This window comes from Polypterus senegalus, chromosome 7, assembly GCF_016835505.1.
Source record: "Polypterus senegalus isolate Bchr_013 chromosome 7, ASM1683550v1, whole genome shotgun sequence".
NCBI lineage: Eukaryota > Metazoa > Chordata > Cladistia > Polypteriformes > Polypteridae > Polypterus > Polypterus senegalus.
The window spans coordinates 27,894,229-27,901,474 of record NC_053160.1 but is presented as its reverse complement, the minus strand read 5'-3'; the positions used below and the strand labels follow the sequence as shown (position 1 = coordinate 27,901,474).

At 39.4% G+C, this 7,246-nt stretch overlaps 1 protein-coding gene across 1 annotated transcript in view; it reads right to left on the bottom strand.

The window, feature by feature from the left end:
• The window catches only part of ap3b1a (adaptor related protein complex 3 subunit beta 1a), a 344,324-nt gene that overhangs the window by 160,272 nt on the left and 176,806 nt on the right, over nucleotides 1-7,246 (bottom strand). The window lies entirely within an intron of this gene.

Here is a 7,246-nt window from a genome sequence, read left to right as displayed (position 1 = left end):
TGTTGCTATGATGCTCTTTTTCTGAAATGCTGTGTTCCTTTTACGCCAGATGTAACGGGACATTTGCCTTCCAAAAAGTTCAACTTTTGTCTCATCAGTCCACAAGGTATTTTCCCAAAAGTCTTGGCAATCATTGAGATGTTTCTTAGCAAAATTGAGACGAGTCCTAATGTTCTTTTGCTTAACAGTGGTTTGCGTCTTTGAAATCTGCCATGCAGGCCGTTTTTGCCCAGTCTCTTTCTTATGGTGGAGTCGTGAACACTGACCTTAATTGAGGCAAGTGAGGCCTGCAGTTCTTTAGACGTTGTCCTGGGGTCTTTTGTGACCTCTCGGATGAGTCGTCTCTGCGCTCTTGGGGTAATTTTGGTCGGCCAGCCACTCCTGGGAAGGTTCACCACTCTTCCATGTTTTTGCCATTTGTGGATAATGGCTCTCACTGTGGTTCGCTGGAGTCCCAAAGCTTTAGAAATGGCTTTATAACCTTTACCAGATTTACAGATCTCAATTACCTCTGTTCTCATTTGTTCCTGAATTTCTTTGGATCTTGGCATGATGTCTAGCTTTTGAGGTGCTTTTGGTCTACTTCTCTGTGTCAGGCAGCTCCTATTTAAGTGATTTCTTGATTGAAACAGGTGTGGCAGTAATCAGGCCTGGGGTGGCTACAGAAATTGAACTCAGGTGTGATACACCACAGTTAGGTTATTTTTTAACAAGGGGGCAATTACTTTTTCACACAGGGCCATGTAGGTTTGGATTTTTTCTCCCTAAATAATAAAACCATCATTTAAAAACTGCATTTTGTGTTTACTTGTGTTATATTTGACTAATGGTTAAATGTGTTTGATGATCAGAAACATTTTGTGTGACAAACATGCAAAACAATAAGAAATCAGGAAGGGGCCAAATAGTTTTTCACACCACTGTATGTTTTATTTCAGTCAACTTTTTTGATACCAATTAGTCTTGTAAACAGAAATAACTCATTACATCTGGTTGCTTCCTCTTGGTCAATATTTGAAGTCTCAACATTAAACAGTGTTAGTTTTACTTCTCCTAAAATAACATAACGTGTCAATGTAGCTTCTATATATTTTGCATTTAATGTTTACTGATTTTCTTTGTAAAATGTTTTTTCTTTTCCAACAGTCAATAAAGTGAGGTGCACATAAAGTAGTGAGCTTTTAATTTAGTTATAATCACACTTGTTTGTAGCACTTTTAAAACTTAGGGAAAAACCAATATTAGTGATGTAATTGTCCAGATTCACAATGGTTAGTAAAATATGGAATTGTTTTTTGCATGGAAGTAAAATACATGTAAGGTAGGAATTTACAACACAGCAAAATGTTAACAGGAACAGGGAGAGCAAAATAAAAATGATACGCTCTTTACCCACAATAGCTGTTTTCTAATATAGAGACTAGTTGGAATAAAAGCCTAGATCCACTGTTGCACCTCCTGGACCACTGTGGAGCAAGCAACTTCCCAGGATGCATATTGGATTTCAAGCACCAGAGTGAGAATCTATTGGCATAAATATTATAATAATTTCTCCAGCTCATTGGACATGTGCGCTTATCATGCCCCACACTTCAGCATTTATTTATTTTTAAAACTTTCAGAGTGTGCCACAGCTGTGAAATATCTTTCTTTAATGATCATAAGAACCACAGACCAGTGACCTGAATGTGGATCAGGATGTAACATATGAATGACATTTTAATCCACATGACAGGTTTCTCCTATCTAAGCAATGGTCAGAACATTTTTTGTTGTTTTGCCATAGCCTTTAATACAATACAGTGTCATGCAAAAGTTTGAACACCCTTGCTTAAAATGTCTCTTACTGTGACTAATTAATTCAGCAGATGATGAACTGATCACCAAAAGGTAAAAATGAAAAATTTCTTTAATATTTTAAGCAAGATTATGTTTTAATTTCCATTATTCAAAGGTAGAAAATTAAAAAGGCCTGAAGAAAACGTTTGGGCACCCAACATGGTTAGTACTTATTAACACCCCTTTTGGAGAGTATCACAGCTTGTAAATGCTTTTTGTAGCCAGCTAAAAGTCTTTCAGTGCTTACTTGGGTTATTTTCATCCATTCGTCATTGCAAAAGGTTTCTAATTCTTCAAGATTCTTGGGTTCTCTTGCATGGACTACTCTTTTGCGCATCTTGAGGTTCTCCATTGTAGATTTTGAGGTGTATTTCAGATCACTATCTTGATGTAGGACTTCTATTTTTAACTTCAACGTTTTTACAAATGGTGTGATGTTTGCTTTCAGAATTTACTGGTATTTATTTGAACCCATTCTTGCCTCTACCAGTAACATGTTCCCTGTGCCACTGCCTGCAATATACTGTAAGCCCAAAGCCTGATCAATCCACCGCCATGATTAATAGTTGGAGAGGTGGTGTTCTCCTAGAATTCCGCACCCCCTTTCTCCAAACATACTTTTGCACATGTTGGCCAAACAGTTCTATTTTGACTTCACCAGTCCACAGGAATTGTTTCCAAAATGCATCAGGCTTGTTTAGATTTTCATTTGCTGACTTCAGGTTCTGAATTGTGTGGGTAAGATACATGTGTGTGTGTGTGTGTATGTGTATATATATATATATATATATATATATATATATATATATATATATATATACACATACATATATATATACACATACATATACTTGTGTGTATGTTTGTATGTGTCTATATGTGTGTGTATAGCTTTGGTCACTGAGTGCAAGGGAAAAATAATAAAATATAGTCTATAAGTTATTAAACAGTAAAACATTAACGCTTTAAGAAGTACAGGTACATTGAGCACTACTGGAGTGGTTGTGGGTAAACTACATTTTAAAGACTGTGTAACACAACAGGTAAGTAACTAACAGCAGCTAAAATGTATATGGATCATCTCTCGGTAGTAGATCCCTTTTGAAAGGCGCTACACGACGGCTGTGGTATAGAAATTACATTTTCTATGTGAACGCTCAAATTTGTGCCTCTGGTAATGTGCCTTACCGCATTTAAAGAAAATTAGTTTTGTGTCCTCTGCAGTGTTAAGAGAGAAAGGCTTTGGTTTGGGATAAAAGGAAAAAGGTGTAAAGAAAGGAAAGTTGCCTTTTTCTTTTATATAGTATAGAGAGATGTGTTCGCTGACGCTATGATCGCCTTTTGGGGACAGTCGCGTGGGTCTTGTGTAGACTGGTGAGACGCCCCGCCATTAATCGGCTGTGATGGCACTGTCAGTCCTCCACTCGTGTGTGTTCATAATCCAGTAGGACCTCATAATCGTATCGTGCAAAAGAAAGTGTGAATCGCCTTAATATTATTTTGCCGTGGTGTAGAAAAGGGGTCCGTGTTTGCACTTGTCTGGGCTATAGCGCAGGGGAGGATGAAAAAATTAAAAGTGCTCACTTTGACTTAAAGCAGAAGCGCAGTCAGCGCCTCAAAGGCCGGCACAGCTATGCACGCGCTGGCTGCTCGACTTTTGCTGGGCAGGAGACCCCTTTTGTACACACGCTCATGATATCAAAAGTCTCAGCGCTTTTGGAGGTAATTCATATATATATATATATAGCAAAATACCCGCTACGCAGCGGAGAAGTAGTGTGTTAAAGAAGTAATGAAAAGAAAAGGAAACATTTTAATAATAACGTAACATGATTGACATTGTCATGAGTGTTGCTGTCATATATATGCCTGCCTAAATAAGTCACCCTCGCTTTGCTCTTACTTTATTTACCGCTCATTTAATCATGGCTAATGGCGGAAAAATTATAAAATGGAAGGAGGATGGCTTTACCAAAACAATTATTGATGGCTTAATCGATTATTCATAAAGCTTGAATTGGTGATCTGTTTTTCTGTGTTAACCTCATATTTTTCATACTTCTTCTCAAACTAAGGTGGTGCGAGGGTAAAATGAATCGGGATGCGCTGATCAATGTAATCGTGTACCAGGAAATCATGCATTGACAAAAGCTCCCTTGCTTGTAATGCAAAGTGTGATTAAATGCATTATTTTTAAGCGTTATGGAGCACATGCATGAAGCTTCTCAGCTGTGCTTGTGCTAAGAAAAGGAAAGATTTTAAAAATAACGTAACACGATTGTCAATGTAACCTTTTGTAAGTAGTGCCTGGAGGATTCAGTGTGGAGAAACTCTAGAGAGAGCGTGTGTATTAACTTGTGGATTTTTCTGTGAGTATTTGGTGGCAGTCTGACGAAGTTGCTTCGGAAGACGGCGTTAGCTGCAGAGCTCAGCTCAGAGTGAAATGGATGAATGGGGGGAGATGATGACGTGACTCCCCACCCGCCTTAACTGTCAATCCCCACAAACACAGTCTCGGAATTTGCATAAGCACACCCCTTCACCTACAATTTTAACTTAGTTACAAAGTGATCAAAACTCTCGCTTATATCCCGCGTCCTCTCATTAAACTTGTATCCCGCATTACCTGTGGGCATGTGAAACGCCAGCGTTAGCCTGTCTATGAACTTAATTTAAAGTTTAGGTTTACACCTTGCTTTCTTTCCGAGGTAGCAGCACTCATGAATATGGTAGTATATGTCATTCGCTCGCTTCTTATTGTTTCGCTGCCTTCTCAATTATATAATGCATGTTTTCTTAAGCGCTTTTGGAGGTCTTCCTGGTTTTCTACGCACTGCGTTGACAGTCAGTTCACGTGATTACGTGGGAGGCGTGATGATGTCACACGAAAAACCGCCCCACGTCATTGCAGCTCAACTCCATTACAGTTAATGGATAAAAATACCTTCCAGTTATGACCATTAGGCATAGAATTTCGAAATGAAACCTGCCCAACTTTTGTAAGTAAGCTGTAAGGAATGAGCCTGCCAAATTTCAGCCTTCTACCGAGGGAGGGAGGGAGGGAGTGAGTGAGTGAGTGAGTGAGGGCTTTGCCTTTTATTAGTGTAGATTAAAGTGGGCATTGTGCCACTCCAGTGATACTCCAAGCCTGTTCTCTGCCTAAAGGAACACATCACACACTAAATGTATTGTCCTGCTCATCAGTGGTTGAGAATACTGTCTTACTCTGCACATTCATGACAGAAATAATTTTCAATAGAATCTAAGGGATTTTTTCATCTTAGCATGCTAACTGAAACATATAAAATTTGTGTTCAATTAACCTTTCATGTCACTCCATTGATTACCACCCCCAGGTGCCCTTTCCCACCATTCTTAAAAGGAAAACATTTTAGATAACAAGGTTTAATACTTGTGGATTTGCAGAGACACTAACTACTACAGTCGTGGCCAAAAGTGTTGAGAATGACACAAATATAGGTTTTCACAAAGACTGCTGCTTCAATGTATTTATATCTTTTTGACAGATGTTTCTATGGTATACTGAAGTATAATTACATACATTTCATAAGTTTCAAAGGCTTTTATTGACAATTACATTAGCTTTATGCAACAAGTCAATATTTGCAGTGTTGGCCCTCTTTTTCAAGACCTCTGCAATTCGCCCTGGCATGCTGACAATCAAATTCTGGGCCAAATCCTGACTGATGGCAGCCCATTCTGGCATAATCAATGCTTGGAGTTTGTCAGAATTTGTGGATTATTGTTTGTCCACCCGCCTCTTGAGGATTGATAAGAAGTTCTCAATGGGATTAAGGTCTGGGGAGTTTCCTGTCCACAGACCCAAAATTTCGATGTTTTGTTCCCTGAGTCACTTAGTTATCACTTTTGCCTTATGGCACAATGCAACGTCATGCTGGAAAAGGCACTGTTCATGACCAAACTGTTCTTGGATGGCTGAGAGAAGTTGCTCCCTAAGGATGTTTTGGTCTTCTTTATTCACGGCTGTGTTCTTCTGCAATATTGTGAGTGAGCCCACTCCCCTGGCTAAGAAGCAACCCCACACATGAATGGTCTCAGGATGCTTTACTGTTGGCAGGACACAGAACTGATGGTAGCACTAACCTTTTCTTCTCCGGACAATCTTTATTCCGGATGCCCCAAACAATCAGAAAGGGGATTCAGCAAAGAAAATTACTTTATCCCAGTCTTCAGCTGTCCAATCCATGTACCTTTTGCAGAATAACAGCCTGTCCCTGATGTTTCTCTTGGAGAGAAGTGGCTTTTTAGCTGCCCTTCTTGACATCAGGCCATCCTTCAAAAGTCTTCGCCTCACTGTGCGTGCAGATGCACTCACACTTGCGTGCTGACATTCGCGAGCAAGCTCTGCACTGGTGGTGCCCCCTGATCCCACAGCTGAATCAACTTTAGGAGACAGTCCTGGCACTTGCTGGACTTTCTTGGGTGCCCTGAAGCCTTCTTCACAACAATTGAATCTCAATCAGCATGACAGAGGGATCTCTAGGCATTGTACTTTTAGAAAATTTAACCTGTGTTAATGAGAGGATCACTGAAATATTGTTAGCAGGTCCTTTTGTGGCAGGGCTGAAATGGAGTAGAAATGGGTTTTATGGGAACAGGTTCATTTTCATGGCAAAGAGGGACTTTGCAATAAATTGCAGTTCATCTGATCACTCTTCATAACATTCTGGAGTACATGCAAATTGCCATCATAAAAACTTTGCAACAAACTGTGAAAATTAATATTTGTGTCATTCTCAAAAAAGGCCCTTTTGGCCATGACTGTACTTAACAGAGATGCAGAAGGCCTGCTCCAATTCCCCACACCTCTACATTCTAGAATAAACTATCCTTCCTCACTCCAACATATAGTATGCTTGCTTTCTGAGTTTCATCTGATAACAAGAGGCATTAATTAAAGATGAATTTATATGTCAACAGATGCTACTGAAGGAAAAAAGTATCCTAAAGGACAATTCCTCTTAAGCTTATAATTGGAAGATGAACCCCTTGCAAGGTGATGGCAAAATAACACACATATAAACAGGCACTGGATTTGTAACTAGAAGAGTCCATGATCCAATCACTAGAGCATACATCTTCCTTTAAAACTAGATGCATGCATATCTTATATCTCTTTGGGGCAGAAAAATGTCCCATTCTGTCTTGAAAGCTAAAAAAGCTGTTCTAATGATGAATCACACTTCACTATCTGACAGTCTGATGGACAAATAGGAGCTTGGCAGATGACAACAGAATGTTCCGGACTGCATAGTGCTTACTATATAAACGTTTAGCAAAGGAGGGATAATGGCAGGTTTTAGGCTAGGCCCCTTGGTTCCAGTGAAGGGTGCTATTAATGCTACATTATCCAAAGACATTATAG